A 17,994-nucleotide genomic window follows, 5' to 3' on the forward strand; every position below is an offset into this window, starting at 1 on the left:
GTCAAACACCAGGGAAGTTCTTTGGAAGGAACGATCGGTAGGAGCTGTCAAAATTACATTCTTTTTCGAATTTTTTAATGTTCCCAGCTTGAAAATCGCTAGCTGTAAACGTCTTCTGTTTAGTTAGTTACCCTCTTAGCCTGGAAAAAAAAATCATAAATTTTGAAAAATGCGTACGCTCCTCTTTCGTTATTTCCTCCGAACTTTTGTATATGAATAAAACATAAGCATGATTTATAAATATGACTGTATATTCTTCAAACAGAACCTGTAGAATCCTATCATCACCTTTCACCGTTGCATGATACAAAGGAACTTGCACGAAATCCTTAGCTTGTTAATTTTGATGCGGTTTTCTTTTCATTCACACAGGGTGATGCTATCGTGTATCCTGCATTTTCCTTTCGCTCTCATTAAGCATGTAACAGTAGCGTATGTTGGTTTTTGAGTTTTTACACTTATTACTATAAGGGAGTTTAATTAAATATATTTGGATTGAAATGACCTTATCTGTGTCTATCTGATGTTTCTAGTTTAAGAATAAAATTCGACGAGGTTAATGTTTACCAAAAAGAAGACACGTAGTAATTAGCAGACGCATTTTCTATGATAACGACTTTTATTAAATGAAGTTAGGAATTTTTATACATATGATTTTTCTTCCCTTCTCTTAGCAGCCGCTAAGTTCACGCTGTTTCATCTTTTAAACACCCAGTGAGCCCGCGAATTGCGGTGGTCGTGAGCTGATACAGATTCCATGTACGGTATTCCCTCATTGACGTTTCCGGCGTTACGAAGACAGAGCGGGTGTCGATGTTTGATAGTATATGCCGAAGATGTAGCTATAACATACTTTACTTGCCCTGGAGAGGATGGTTACCTAGTTGTCCTACCTCTTAAAACAACAATCACCACCACCACCACACCTGCCGCTGATTTCGAAATAACGCTATTATACACGTGTTTCTGTTTGACCGATTTTAGTTTATGCCGTTGTCTGTAGTGATTCGGACTGTCGTACCCCGTCCTGAGTAGGCCTATCAGCGTCGACTAAATGTTCCGGAAGAATGGTGAATCGTCGACCACTCATGAACCCACAACGCGGTAGACCTACAGCGGCCCGAATCCCATTGGATAGCAGCATTAGCTTTGACCGCCAAAATCTGCGAAACAAGACTTCAGAAATCTCTGAACACCTAACTAGATAGTTCTCGTTTATATTCTAAGCGAGACCTGCATTTTGAATTTCCCGTAAGAGAGTACTACTATTTATCCAGACCTGGAAGTTCGCTATCTGTTCGTACCGGCTGCTAGGTCAGAAGGAGATACTGATCAACAGGGCCCGTATTTTGATGACCTAATAAATCCCGAAAAATAAATTATAAAATGATCTAAAATTCCTTTAAAAATGAATTAAAATGAGCTAGAAAATGACCCAAAATGATCGCAGGTATAGATTCCCCTAAATAATAAATATGTGCCATCGTTATCTTTAATTCGCAATCGAGTGAAAACATTTTTTTTTTGCTACTTGTTTAACGTGCCACTAACACATCGAAGGTTTTTGGCAACGGAGGGGGAGGAAAGGGCTAGAATTGACAAGGTAGCTGCCATGGCCTTAATTAAGGTACAGCCCCAGGATTCGCCTGGTGTGAAAATGGGAAATCACGGAAAGTCATCTTCAGGGCTGCCGACGGTGAGATTCGAACCCTCTCCTGAATGCAAGCTCACAGCTGCGCGACCCTAGCCACACGGCCAACTCGTTCTTTGTGAATACAATTAAGAAGTGTCATCAAATAATAATAATAATAATAATAATAATAATAATAATAATAATAATAATAATAATAATAATAATAGTACGTACAGAAACGCCTGAATAATAATAATATTTACGCCAGTTACTTTAAATGAAGTTCTTATAAACAAAATAACTGAGCATGTATATGTGATCATTATTAGGATATTGTGCAATACACTAATATTCTGTATACAATAATAATAATAATAATAATAATAATAATAATAATAATAATAATAATAATAATAAAAATGGCTTTACGTCCTACTAACTACTTTTACGGTTTTCGGAGACGTCGAGGTGCCGGAAGTTAGTCCACAGGAGTTCTTTTACGTGCCAGTAAATCTACCGAGACGAGGCTGATGTATTTGAGCACCTTCAAACAGCATCGGACTGGGCCAGGATCGAACCTGCGAAGTTGGGGTCAAAAGGCCAGCGTCTCAACCGTCTGAGCCACTCAGCCCGGCAACTATGTATACCACTCGTTTGTCGCTACCTACATGTTGTTTGGTAATAAGATAGTTTTATCTGTGGTATTCGGACACTTGTTTTCTCCGGGTACTCCGGTTCTCTCTGTCATCTTTCATTCCAGCAACACTCTCCATTCTCATTTCATAGCATCTATCAGTCATTAACAAATCACTTTGGGAGTGGCGACCCTATCGTACTAATAGCCTATATCTGCTTCATTCATTCCATCCCTGAACCGTCAATGACTGGAAAACAGGTTGTAGGTTTTCATTTTCATTCGGACACTTGAAGTGAATTAGACACGAATAAACAAAAGTCGCACTTATTAAATACTTTTTTTTTCTTTACGTCGCACCACCACAGATAGGTCTTATGGCGATGATAAAATAAGAAAGGGCTAGGAGTGGGGAGGAAGCGGCCCAGCATTTGCCTGATGTGAAAATAGGAAACCATGGAAAACCATCTTCAAGGCACTGTGTTAAATTAAACTAAGTAGTACGTATATGTATGATAGTACATAGGCACTTCAACACCTTAGTGAAATGTGAATTTGTACCTGCTACAGTTATAATTAGACCTCGGATTTTTAGGTGCCTAGAATAGGCTCTCCGTGGTTTCCCATTTTCACACCAGGCAAATGCTGGGGCTGTACCTTAATTAAGGCCACGGCTGCTTCCTTCCCAGTCCTAGCCCTTTCCTGTTCCATCGTCGCCATAAGACATATCTGTGTCGGTGCGACTTAAAGCCAGTAGCAAAAAAAAAAAAAGAATAGGCTCTCAAATTTGAAAAAACTAGGTTCTAAAAATATGTTTAGGCAGCCTGAATTTTACGTATTTTAATAGGCATTTATTTATCAATTAAAATACGGTACCATTTGTATTTCTCTAAATTGATAATAACTCTTTAGGGGTAATTAACAAACAAATTTCACTCACCTCTTGGCTACAAACTTCACAGAATATAATTTTACCATGCGATGTGAAGTGGAGAAACTCCTGTAACCTTTTAATTAAAGACGACTTGAAAGCTGACGCTATCTTGTTTTCAGCAGGTCAATGGAGACTTGTGATAGACTACGGCCGTGAGGGAGGTTCTTAAGGACTTACAGGGAGCATAGTTTACAGCTTCAAGATTTACGATTTTGTTTGAAAAATATTTCAAGAATACACTGTTCAAGATACTTAAAACGAATCGGCTAATATTTTAGTTCCTCTGAATAAATTAAAAGCATTTTTAACCGATTTAGGGATAAAAAATAGGAATTACAGGAATATAGGTAAAGAGGCCTATAGGTTCGAACGTCAATTTAAGCACTTTTAGACTCCATAGGACCACCATTTTCATCCTTATAAATGCATAAAACGTGTAAATACAACTTCATTTTAAGTTATCTCTTCAAGAACAAAATAGGTTTTTGCCTAAAATCCGAAGTCTAGTGATAATATCACTCCCTTTCACTGCAAACTCATCCACTTTAGAAGCAATGTTTCATCGCACTTTAGGGATGTGGATTTCCAAAGCGTACGGCTAAGAGTTATAGAAGAATACTTTATTCCACAGTTTTCCAACTGAGTACTGGCCAAACCTTTCAATGAGTAATATCGTTTATAGAAAGCTCGGATAATTTTTCAGATATGTTAATTACCCAGCGGAAATGTATAAACATTACTAAATACTAACGCAGAACGGAAAATAATGGCTTATAAACAAAACCATTTATGAAGGTAACGAATTGCTGAAAATGACAAAATAATGAGGAAAAATTGAAAAACTAAAAGTGAAAAATTGCAGAAAATGACGAATAATCGACGACAAATATGCATTTCTGTGAACAGGGGGCCATATTCAGGATTTATGTATAAGTTAGCAATGTGCATGGTGCACCAGTTAAAAGATAACATGTTTTCATAATCCGAGCCTGGTGATCAGGCACTCAGACGGAGTTTACTTACGGTAGATTGACCCATGTCTTTCTACTCCCCGTTTAGCCAACAGCAGGTGAACTTCTCATCCGAGTAGTTAGGCTACCGCTCTTACGCATCAGTCTGCCAAGTCCACCGAAATACACGCACAATCCGTCGTTATGAGCAGGGGCGTAACGTTAGGGCCTTCAGGGCCTACAATGCAGGCGGGCCCGGGCCTTTAAGGGGCCTCGCAGACACCTAACAAGTTAATATCACTGCGCACGGTAATGATCCGGTAGTTTTGTAGAATCAGTCTAGATAGTTTGTTTTACAATTTGTACGTAGAGGAATTGCCATTTGGTTGCAACTAACAGCAGTTATTCAGGCACACCTGTAAACAGCAACGAAAACTGATACCAAAATATATTTTAGTTAGAAAATGATACTTTCTTGATGTGCAGTGTATCCGAGATCGTATTGTGCAAAAAGTTTTGTTGGGCATGTAACTTTTATCGCACATTCATTCAACAATAATGATAATGCCAGTAAGAAGCAGGTGGAGTAATACTCGTGTCACTTCAGTTTGGAACGAGCTCTCTTTGTGAGAAGGCCATCAGTTGTGGTGTTTGATATTTTTTAAACTTTATTTGAACAGTTTTTTAATTTTGTTCGTATATTTTTCTGTGTTGTAATCGAATACATTATTATACGGAGTAACTGAGACTTTGGTATCGGGTACAAGGTATAGTTCCGTAGTTACTGTAAAATAAAACCAATTTTAAGTACGAAAAACAAAGTGGTGTATGGTTCGGTAGCTTAGCCGTTAAACCACGAATGCAGCCAAATAAAACATTTTAAAATTATATTTTAAGAATCTTACAATAGTGAATAATCGCTTTGTTTATATAATTTGACAATATGTTGCATATTATCTACATGCTGTAATTAAATTTAAATTAGTTATTCCTAGGTTTTACATTTTATTTGAGGGGGCCCGAATTTTTATTTTGGCTGGTGGGCCCGTATCCCATTCGTTACGGCCCTGGCTATGAGCGTCACCTTCACACCTTTCATGACAGAGAATGGCTGCTAAAGGGATCATATCGCAACATCACTCGTACTCTGCCACTTTCATATCGTCAAAGTCAAAATTATCCTGAGACAGACAAAATTGTTCTAGTGAGTTAAATAACGGTAAATCATATTCGTCGCTCAAATGGTTAGACGATGATCTATCCTCAGTTCCATTCTGGATTCAAATATTAGTCTAATGATCGTATTTTTAACGTCGAAGTGAGATACCTAATATATATGCATGCACGTATGCCGTAAATGCATAGACCATCTCAGTATTATGTTGTCTAAAAATTGCTTGCATTTGTATCAGGATTGGGATCGGCTTCGAACCACAGCTTCTCATGTATTACGTTCTCACTGCTTTGACTACACCAGACTCTGATTTAGTTTATGCGTCCGTGACGAGTCAGTATATGAATTTGAAGTAAGATTGTGTCGAGAGGTGTGGTGGTTAGTGTGATTAGCTGCCATCCCCGGAGGTCCGATTCCCGGCTCTGCCACGAAATTTGAAAGGTGGTACGAGGAATGTAAGGGGGTCCACTCAGCCTCGCGAATTCAACTGAGTAGAGACGGTTATATTTCCGCCTCAGCCAACCTCGAAGTGGTATTCCGTGGTTTCCCACTTCTTCTCCAGGCAAATGCCGGGATAGTACCTAACTTAATGCCACGGCCAATTATTTCCCTCTTCCTTGTCTATCCCTTCCAATCTTCCCATCCCCAACCCCACAAGGCCACTGTTCAGCATAGCAGGTGAGGCTGCCTATGAGAGGTACTGATCCTCCTTCCCAGGTGTATCCCCACCAAATACCTCACACTCCAGGGCACAGCCCTTGAGGCGATATAGGTGGGATCCCTCGCTGAGTCCGTGGGGGGAGAGGGGGAGAAACCAACCATATAGGGTAAACGGATTAAATAAAATAATAATAATAATAATAATAATAATAATAATAATAATAATAATATGTCGAGAGAAATACGTTGAAAGTTTTCGTCAAATAACTGCAATCCATGCAAGCACTGATTGCAAGTCATTCCATAGCAATAAAGGTTATATTATGTTCTTGTTGAATTTTTAAATGCCGCGCCCGGAGCCTAGGGGTAGCGAGGCTGCCTCCTACCCTCAGGGGGAGTTCGATTCTCCGTCAGGTCAGAGAATTGTACCTGGATCTCAGGATAGCACTCAGCCTACGTAAAAACAATTGGGGAGTTATCGGAGGGTGAGATAGCGACTTCGGTCTAGAAAGCCATTTTTTTACTAGTGGCTTTACGTCGCACCGACAAAGATAGATCTTATGGCGACGATGGGATAGGAAAGGCCTAGGAGTTGGAAGGAAGCGGCCGTGGCCTTAATTAAGGTACAGCCCCAGCATTTGCCTGGTGTGAAAATAGGAAACCAAGGAAAACCATCTTCAGGGCTGCCAACTGTGAGATTCGAACCCACTCTCTCCCGGATGCAAGCTTACAACCGCGCGCTCCAACTCGTCCGGTTTGTAGCATTTTTGTTCCAGTTTTGATGTATATACACCACCCAACCACCCCCCTCCCCGCCCCTCCCGCTATATCATACAAACACGGGTACTTTTTGTTGACAGTATATTTTTCCCCCTCCTCTCCCCCACTTTTAATTCCCAATCTCCGCTACTGCTTGCATCTATCAAAAAATTGGCGAAGGTCACTAGGCCGACCATTTGACCAAGGAGCTGGGCGCAATTCGTAGCGAATAACACGATATTGATTACTTAATGGGTGAGGTGCTCGCTAGAATGGTTCAGGAAATTCATCTTCACGTGTCATATCTACAGCTGCTCTCTGCACAGCGCGGGGATGAAAGCGTCCTCGTAGCGCGTGCGATATCACGAACTGGACTTCCGTTCCTCCCATCGACTGCTGACTGGACTGCGGTGTCAACTGTCAGATCTTAATGCCATGCCACAGGCTTCAGCTATACTCGCGAGAGTATGTTCTTGACGTTTAACGTGACGCAACAGTTGGGCGCTTCCTTCCTTCCCTATATTCCAAATTCAAGTCTTTGTATATGGAACGTTGGTGGAGAGTGAAAAGCAGGGCTTAGGTGTTCTATTTTTTCATAATATCCCTTCTGTAACCATGCAAAAAACAGGAAAATGAAGGTTGGGCGCTTCGAAAATAGACTTCCATATAAAGCCGGTCAACGTTACATTTTCATCCATTCGAGTTTTACCCAATTTAGCATTTATCTCCAGGGCCAGTTTGAGGGCCCCACACCAACCGCACCCGCAGTGAGCTTCAGGGACCCCATCGTCACCCTCGTATAAATGCGTTATTAGAAAAAAATTTAAAAAAATAAAAAACAAACATGGGTTGAAGTTCGATGTTTGTTGTTAAAAGGGGCCTAACATCTAGGTCATGTGCCAGGCTGAAGTTCCTGCTGAAACTTCTTAGTGTAAAGGCCCTTAATCTTCCAGTTTTGTTCTACGTGTCGTGAGGCTCAAAATGAACTTTGTCTCGTCCTTATACGGCAAATTGAATATGTCGCTCCTTTGAACCAAAGGCCACTACGCTGAGTCAAAAAACCTGACTAAATTATAGAATATTAATGTTAAGTTTCTGGCCCGCCATGTGGCCATGATTGTTAAGGCGTTGAAGTCTAAACGGTCTGACACCGTGGTTAGCCGGTTCGAGTCCCGTTGGTCGAGAAAATTTTCACCATCAGAATGTTGGTCGACAAGATAATCACTAGATTGCTTGCCAAAAACCTGGATTAAATTCCAAACCTCTCCGCAGTGCTCATATGGAGTGAGTGCATATGACGCTGTTGATGGTGATTCGTTCGTCGGATGGGGACGTTAAGCCTTGAGCAGACCTCTTGGTGCTATTCGACAGGAGTAGGCTATGTTCCGGCACCGGGTTTTACCCTCTTCCTTCCTGCTATCATATATCATGTCATTTATTTCATGTCATTAACTCCTCTGATGGGGTTGACGTCAGGAAAGGCATCCGGTCATAAAAACCCGCCACGACAGATTCATCTCACCTCTTACGCGACTCCGTAGGGAAACGGGACAAGGGTTGAACAAACAGTTAATGTTAAGTTTTTATTTGACTCTCACGGAGTCCCAGGTTTAAGAACCCCTGATCTACAACAAAACTTTAGCCTCTTTAACATCATATGTTGCTGAGGAGCGTCCATTTTTATCAACGCATCACATGCACACTACGAAAGGAGTTGACACTTGTATACACTACATCCCCGTTTTATATAGGCCTTTTCGGAAAAACTGACTGACGTTATCAGCGTTGCCATATGTTAGAGCAGACTGACATTATTATCAGTGTTACCGTAACTTACATTCATGCATGTTGCCTCATACGTTATAAGCTAGGGACAACGCTATTGCTGTTACCAGACGTTACAATAATGTTAATCTTATACGATAGGAATCAGTCGAGGGATGTTTCACCATTCAACGCTTTATATAACATGTATCATTTATACCTTTAATGTCCAACTCGTTGGCTGAATGGTCAGCGTACTGGCCTTCGGTTCAGAGGGTCCCGGGTTCGCTTCCCGGCCGGGTCGGGGATTTTAACCTTCATTGGTTAATTCCAGTGGCTTGGGGGCTGGGTGTTTGTGCTGTCGCCAACATCCCTGTAACTCACACACCACACATAACACTATCCTCCACCACAATAACACGCAGTTACCTACACATGGCAGATGCCGCCCACACTCATCGGAGGGTCTGCCTTACAAGGGCTGCACCTGGCTAGAAATAGCCACACGAAATTATTATTATATACCTTTAATAAATGAAGACTAGTCTCGATTCTCCTGGAATCATCATCAGTTCAAACAAATACATAAATCAGAAAAGGTATCATGACTAACATCTTACATGGAATATGTATTTTACCGGGCGAGTTGGCCGTGCGGTTAGAGGCGCGCGGCTGTGAGCTTGCATCTGGGGGATAGTGGGTTCGAATCCCACTGTCGGCAGCCCTGAAGATGGTTTCCCGTGGTTTCCCATTTTCACGCCAGGCAAATGCTGGGGCTGTAATTTAATTAAGGCCACTGCTGCTTCCTTCCACTTGCTAGGCCTTTCCTATCCCATCGTCGCCATAAGACCTATCTTTGTCGGTGCGACGTAAAGCCAATACCAAAAAAATAACACACTTAAAGTACGGTAGTTAACGTGAGTTGTATGTCATAAAAACACATTGAATTTTAAATGACTTCCTTAGAATCCAGTGTCACTATAATTGAGCACGTATGCACAAATACTATTACTACTAACTACTTTAAGTGTACTTTTAAGGCATATTCCTCGTAAAATGTGTGTTAGACCTGATACCTTTCCCGATTTATGTATTGAAATTAAAGTTATAAATTATGAATAATGTCAATCACTCAATCAATCAATCAATCAATCAATCAATCACCACTGATCTGCATTTAGGGCAGTCGCCCAAGTGGCAGATTCCCTGTCAGTTGTTTTCTTAGTATTTTCTTAAATAATTGCAAAGAATTTGTAAACGTATTGAACATCTCCCTAAATCCCCTTCCTACCAACGAATATTCGAATATTTGTCTCAATTTGTACTCTTGCATTCCCACTTTATCTTCATATTGTGATTTTTCCTACTTTTGAAAACACCACTCCAACTTATTCATCTACTAATGTCATTCCACGGCATCTCTCCACTGAAAGCTCAGAACATACCACTTAGTCGAGCAGCTCGTCTCCTTTCTCCTAAGTCTTCTCAGCCCAAACCTTGCAACATTTTTGTAATGCTACTATTTATTCGGAAATCACCCACAACAGATCGATCGTCTTTTCTTTGTATACCCTAGTTGAGGTCTTACCGGAGACCGGAGACTTACATGCCCTCTCCTTTACATCCTTACTACAGTCCCTAAATACGCTCATAACTATGTGCAGAGATCTGCACCCTTTATTTACAATCCCATTTATGTGATTACCCCAATGAGGATCTTTCCTTATATTAACACGTAGGTACTTACAGTGAACCCCATTAGGAACTTTCAGCCCATCAACGCAGTGATTAAAACTGAGAGGACTTCTCCTATTAGTGAAACTCATAACCAGACTTTTAACCCCGTTTATCATTTCCATCTCACAACATTGTCGAAGTCCTTTTGCAGTTTTTCACAATCCTGTAATTTGTTCATTACTCTGTACAGAATCCGCAAAAAGCCTTGTCTCAGATTTCAGTTGTTGTTTTTTTTTTCTTGTTAGTTGCTTTACGTCGCACCGACACGGAGAGGTCTTATGGCGACGATGGGACAGGAAAGGACTAGGAGTGGGAAGGAAGCGGCCGTGGCCTTAATTAAGGTACAGCCTCAGCATTTGCCTGGTGTGAAAATGGCAAACCACGGAAAACCATTTTCAGGGCTGCCGACAGTGGGATTCGAACCTACTATCTCCCGAATACTGGATACTGGCCGCACTTAAGCGACTGCAGCTATCGAGCTCGGTGATTTCAGTTCTTTACTAATAGCATTTATATATATATAAGGAAACATAAGGGCCCAAGAATACTGCTATGATGAATCTCCTCCTTCCTCTCTCTTCTTGTTTACATGTTACAGGCTTGTACGCAGGTGGTCTGTTTATAATACATCTGTTCACGCGCAGCTGGTCGAATTTTAACCCTTTCGCCCACCCGAGCAGTCACATACTATAGTACCAGGTGGTTCGTCGTGATTTAATATACGAGAGCACAGCGTTATCAAATAATAAAAAAACTCGAAGTTAAAAAATAAGGCAAGGGTTTCCAGAAGCAGAACAGAAAGGAGAATCAGTACAGCCATCAACGGAAGGAAGATACCTTGAAGTCGGGTAACGCCGATTCCTTTCCTTGACGATATGTATCTTGAGGCTTCGTGCGTTAATGGGAAAAATGCACCATTTCGCTACGAGTGGTGAACATAGCAACGTAACGTATGTCACCCATGAGTTGGGACTGCCTGCTGTGCGTAAAGAATAGAGACTTGTAAATAGCGTGTGATCATTCGTGGCTGAATAGAATTGTGTGTGTGTGCATTTATTTGGTCGTCCGGAAATAAATTAGAGTAAAAAGCAGACGGTGTTTTATTCGTAACAATATTATGCAAGAGCAAGCATTTGTATGGAATCTGGAAAAAACGAGGAATAGAAGGTACTGGCTACAACTGTAACTCTAGCAGTTGGTTTGACCCAGTAGCGGCTCAAATGGCAGGTGGTGTTTTGTAGGTATTATTATTATGATTACATTGTTATATGTTACTATTATTAATAATAATATTAGTATTAATATTAGTAATGTAGTTTTTGTTTCTTCTGCTGTTGTACGTACACCCATAATAAACTTTGCCATTACATTTTTATTGGCAGTATCAGTACGGTTAAGCATGCTTGATTCTAATGCATGCTAATAATAAAATACTTTAAAAGTGATGGCGTACCTCATTTATAAAGAAACTGCGCTCATCGATTCTTCTGCGGTGCAAACTATTCACTATTTTAAACGTTACACTGTTGAACAAAAACTATCCAGAACTTAAGCTCTCCACTCCGTAACTGCTAAAAGCGAACTGTAAACTAAAATTCCAAACTTGTCGGAAGCTTCGCTCTGTGAATTATCACCAGAACATGTTACATGAGGTTAGAAAATTATAAGTGAGTTTGCAATAACATCGCCACAACACCCGCCGTGACAGCTTCGTCCAAATTTCCTTTTCTATTACGAGCATGTCAAAGCTAGCCCCTAGCTAGACATTTTAAAATACATTGAAACTTTCACTCCCTCATAGGTTCACTGACCTTCAAAACAGTTATCAATACTCACTGTGAGGATTGAGAGCGAAATAGCCCCAGTGTCAGGATAAACGTAGAAAACACGTAGTACAGTCATACTTCCATTTCCTCATATCATTAATTACTTCAGAACAGTGGTACTCAGATATTAATTTGACCTCATTGCAGTCGCTTAAGTGCGGCCAGTATCCAGTATTCGGGAGATAGTAGGTTCGAACCCCACTGTCGGCTGCCCTGAAAATGGTTTTCCGTGGTTTCCCATTTTCACACCAGGCAAATGCTGGGGCTGTACCTTAATTAAGGCCACGGCCGCTTCCTTCCTATTCCTAGCCATTTCCTGTCCCATCGTCGCCATAAGACCTATTAGTATCGGTGCGACGTAAGGCAACTAGCAAAATATTTGGCCTCATTAAATTATATCTAAAATATAGATAATATAACATTTTTTAACTCTTTTATGTCCAAAAGTATGGTGGGGCTATGCCCCTTTAGCCCTTAATGACACACCGCCCCTGGTTTGACCTAAATATGTTTGAAGCTTGGTTCATGAGCAGGTCTCTTAAGTGGTTCTCGCTCGCATTATCCACCCGCATCAGCACATTGCTATACGCACAGAGCCTTAACCAGGCACACTTTTTTCCGTCATACTTTACACATATTTCGGACTGTGAAGAGAATGAAAAAATGCCCTTGGTGTGTTTAAAAATTACGTATCTACAGGCTAAAGTTACCTTTCCCTGCCAATCATGGCTTTAACTAAAATAGCCTATACCTATGCACTGTTCTATAAGGAACGAAACGAGGCACACCTCTTTTAACATCTCATTCAGTGCAACCAACGCAAGACGAAGGCCAAATACTGTATTATGTGACTGAATATATTTGTAGACTATAGCCTATTTATTTTCGATTTCTGTTTTCAATCAATATAGTATCCTTATGGAAAGAAACGTTTTATGAAAGGAAATCGGTGTGTTCAAATGTAACAGTTCCTTTCTGGTGAGGAGGCAACCGGGATATTTACGACATTTGTTCCAGAGGGAATCGGAAATAAAAGTTGACTTTGGTAGAGAATCGAGAGTCACCCCTTGGAGTAGTGTTTCGTTATGAGCTAACCTTCATCCTCACATAAATAAGTTCATTAGCGAAAGTTATCGAAGCCTAGAATTTTTAATGAGAAATGTCTTCACTAAAATTAATACATATAACTTAGTCATGTGCACAATGCTATTGCAGGTCAGAACTGGAACATCTGTGCTAAACTTGGAGTCCGAGCTGCAAAATTCATATTAAAGAGCGTAGAACAACTTCACATACTCTTTTTTCCAAATTCCTGCTTCTCAAAGCAGTAGCTAATTTCTTTGGCTTGGGATTGGGTATTTGTGCTATCTTCAACATCCTCGCAACTCATACACTACACACAACACTGTCCACCACAGTAACTCGCAGTGCTCCATACACGGCAGATGTCACGACTGTACCACGCTAGCAATAGGCACACGGCAGTATTGTCATTTATTATAAATGAATCACAGGAGGACATGCTAACACCGCTTCTGGCGTGTGACAGTGTGCTTCATAAACACACTGTTCTATTAGGGGACTGATTTCGAGAGACTATTAAGGACTCGCTTCATAATGGAAGATAATAGATTTGAGATAAGAGGCTGTAGTGCAGTCCGTAGTCTGAAGAAGTAATAAGTGTGATTACTAGGGCTCGGAAAATGAATGAAAACCTACAAACTGTTTTCCGGTCATTGACCGGTTCAGGGACGGAATGAATGAAGCCCCCATCTTGCGGCGAGGATAGGAATTGTGCCAACTGCCGAAACCTGTCGCACTCCTCTGGGGCATTGATTAATGACTGACAGATGAAATGAAATGAAATGAAATGAAATGAAATGAAATGAAATGAAATGATAATGTAGAGTGTTGCTGGAATGAAATATGACAGGGAAAACCGGAGTACCCGGAGAAAAACCTGTCCCTCCTCCGCTTTGTCCTGCACAAATCTCACATGGAGTGACCGGGATTCTAATCACGGAACCCAGCGGTGAGAGGCCGACGCGCTGCCGCCTGAGCCACGGAGGCTACTAGGGCTGGAAAGTTGAGGAAAATGTTTTTATTTTTGAGTGTTCGAAGACGAAGCCGAACATAATATATGTTCATTCTGGATCATTGTAAGCCCGAAAAGGGTGGGTTTTATTTGTCCTTTTTTGCCTTTTTTCGGCGTTTTTCGGCTTATTGGTCCTTTTTAGGTCTTAACCGCTTTTTTTGCAACTTTACCTTCCTTCGACTAGATTTTTACTGCCCATTCTCAATTCGAATCATTAGTTTATCCATCACCTCTTCAACATATTTTCTCTAGTAAATAGTAAATATCTAAAAAGAGAGAAAATCAAATAGAAATGAAATGAAAAACGTAACTGGTGCTTGGAAATACAGATATATCAAATTATGTGCAAGATAAGTGAAATATTGAAAGGAGAAAATGTTGATGTGTGTATTCTTGACGGGGAATATCTCACTTGATTCAAGTACGAACCCTTAACATCTGTTAATGAGGAGAGAAGTTTCTCGATGTTTCGCTACGTGCTGTCTGAAAACCGCCGATCCTTTACACCTAAGAACATGGTGATGATTATTGTGATATACCGCAAAGCAACTGAGGTAAGGTTTCCGAATCCCAGCTTCTGTAACCTTAGTGTGGTTAAGACAGATATGATTCCATTTATACTAATTTCAATTTCTTTCTCCAGGATCTCCATTGCGGGTTCGCTGAATTCATTCAGGGTGGAGAAAAATATTTAATTCTAAATTCTGCAAGAACTTTGTTAAAAAACATGAAATTATTATTTTTTAATTACACTCAATCCTCGATTAACCGGGATAATGTAGGGTTAGGCTTCCCGGATAAGTAAAATCGCGGTTAACCCGCAAACAGTTAAAAGTAGAATAGGCGTACTGAAAGTACAGTTGAAATTATAATAAATGATACCACTGTATTGTTTTTTATTAACTTGCCCAATACGCTGCAGTAAAAGTAGCACTTAGAACAATCAATAAACTGAAAAATAAACAGCACTTTTCGTTGAAACTAATAAGGCAAAGAAAAGTATTCAGACTACCTAACTTTACTGTTTCTGAAAATAATCAGTCATGGTTTTCTGCTTTTGTGCCGTGTATTTTTAGTGATTTTGATATCGCGGATAAGCTGTAACGCGGTTGATCCGATTACGGTAAATCGAGAGTTGAGTGTATGTTAATCTTAAAGCATATGGATTTGGATCGAATTTTTACGTCTTTTTTCCAGTTTCAGGTCCTTTTCTGGATATTTTAGGTCTATTTTTAGGCAATTTATAGGTCTTCAACTTCCGAGCTCTAGTGATTAAACAGCACCTTGGAGTTTTGGCAATGGAACGATTGAATCTCGGACTGCAGTCAGAACCAGTTCACACGAACTCCGCAGCTAGCAGCAGACCTGTGATTTCCTCTTGGCTACTCCCCGCGACACATCAGTAACGAGCTACAATTGCAAGTACTTTTATTCAGAAGATATTTTTAAGCTATCGTAACGATAACATTTAAACTTTGTACGAAACACATTTCAAAAAGTGCAGTCTGTCCATTTCACCATTTTTTCCATCGTACAATTTTATTTTGGATGTCATTTTTTGGTTTCCTTGTCAGTTTCTGGTACGGAACCAGAGTCGACATTATATGGCGGAACGTACGACCCTTTCTGTACTCTTCTCAAGATGGACCATAAGTGTGATTTCCCACGCGCCTAGACAAAACGTGATCACTCCCCAGTGTAAAAAGTTTGGAATTACAGTTCTCCTTCTTCAATCAATCATTCAGCCACTACTGATCTGCATTTAGGACAGTCGCCCAGGTGGAAAATTTCCTATCTGTTGTTCCCCTATCCTTTTCTGAAATAACTGCAAATAAATAGGAAATTCATTGAACATCTCCCTCGGTAAGTTATTCCAATCTCTAACTCCCCTTCCTATAAACGAATATTTGCCCCATTTCCATCTTTATCTTCATATTGTGATCTGTCCTGCATTTAAAGACACCACTCAAACTTATTCGTCTACTAATGTGATCCACGCCATCTCTCCACTTACAGCTCGCAAAATACCACTCAGTCGAGCAGCTCGTCTTCTTTCTCCCAATTCTTCCCAGCCCAAAAATTTCGGAACATTTTTGTAACGTTACTCTTTTGTCGGAAATCACCCAGAACAAATCGAGCTGCTTTTCTTTGGATTTTTTCACTTCTTGAATCAACTAATCCTGGTGAGGGTTCCATACACTGGAACCGTACTCTAGTTGGGGTCTTACCAGAGACTTATATATCCTCTTCCTTACATCCTTACTACAAACCCTTTATTTACAACTCAATTTATGTGATTACCCCAAAGAAGATCTTTCCTTATATTAACACCTAGATACTTGCAGTTATCCCCAAAAGGAACTTTCACTCCATCTACCCAGTAATTAAAATTGAGAGGACTTTTCCTATTTGTGAAACTCACAACCTGAATTTTAACCCAGTTTATCATCATACCATTGCCTACTGTCCATCTCACATTATCGAAGTCATTTTGCAGTTGCTCACAATATTGTAACGTATTTATTACTCTGCACAGAATAACATCAACCGTAAAAAAGTGATTCCATCTCTTTACTCATATAATTTATATATAAGAAAACATAAAGGTCCAATAATACTGCCGTGAGGAATTCCCCTCTTGATTATTATAGGATCAGATAATGTTTCGCCTACTCTAAATCTCTGAGTTCTGTTTTTTAGAAATATAGCCATCCATTCAGTCGCCCTTTTGTCTAGTCCAGTTGCACTCATTTTTTCCAGTAGTCTCCTATGATCTACCCTATCAAATGCTTTAGATAGGTCAATCTCGATACAGTCCATTTGACCTCCTGTATCCAAGATATCGAGCATCTCCAACCCTGATCACCAGTAGATTTCACGTTTCGTGTGGTTAGGGGCGCGCAGCTAAGCTTGCATTCGCAGATAGTCGGTTGGAATCCCACTTTCGGCAGCCCTAAAGATGGTTTTCGGAGGTTTCCCATTTTCACACTAGACAAATGCTTGGGCTGTATCTTAATACACCGAGCTTGATAGCTGCAGTCGTTTAAGTGCGGTCAGTATCCAGTATTCGGGAGATAGTGGGTTCGAGCCCCACCGTCGGCAGCCCTGAAGATGGTTTTCCTTGGTTTCCCATTTTCACACAAGGCAAATGCTGGGGCTGTACCTTAAATAAGGCCACGGCCGCTTTCTTCCCACTTCTATCCCTTTCCTATCCCATCGTCGCCACAAAACTGTGTCGGTGGGACGTAAAGCAACTTGCAAAAAAAAAAAGTATCTTAACTAAGGCCACGGGCGCTTCCTTTCTACTTCTAGTCCTTTCCTATCCCATCGTCGCCATAATACCTGCAGTATCTGTGTCGGTGCGATGTAAAGCGAATTGCAAATAAGAAGAGCACTTTCCTATAAAGTCTGCTTATAAAGTTTTAATAAAGGAGGAGTATCTGATCCATTTTACTTTACATCAGTTTTGCACTGTTCTCTGTCTTCATTTTCACTATCTTACACGTCTAACAGGACTTTTTAGTATCTTTTTCGGCACTAAATTCACTTCTGCTCTTATCTGCTCTGCCGCCAGGTACAAGCTAGCCAATGACTTTTTTTTTTCCTACCTGAAAGGCTAGTTGAGAATTCGGGTAGGGGGATTAGTGGACTCTTCCTCGACCTTTTCTGTATTGCGGAGTTCGTGTCTGCCCGTCAAGACAGCGTTGTATTTACTCTGTAGTCACTAACCGTAGGATGTCCAACGCGGGGGTGGGAGGGGGTGTTCCTCGAGCTGATAGTTTAGATTTGTCAGGCCTAACTGTATAAGAAAAACTGTTACTGTTTTAT

The 17,994-nt window shown here is 40.6% G+C and overlaps 1 long non-coding RNA gene across 1 annotated transcript in view; it reads left to right on the forward strand.

Moving 5' to 3' along the window:
* The window catches only part of LOC136872784 (uncharacterized), a 644,810-nt gene that overhangs the window by 195 nt on the left and 626,621 nt on the right, over positions 1 to 17,994 (forward strand). The window lies entirely within an intron of this gene.

The sequence above is a fragment of the Anabrus simplex genome, chromosome 4, assembly GCF_040414725.1.
Source record: "Anabrus simplex isolate iqAnaSimp1 chromosome 4, ASM4041472v1, whole genome shotgun sequence".
NCBI classification, from domain to species: Eukaryota; Metazoa; Arthropoda; class Insecta; order Orthoptera; family Tettigoniidae; genus Anabrus; species Anabrus simplex.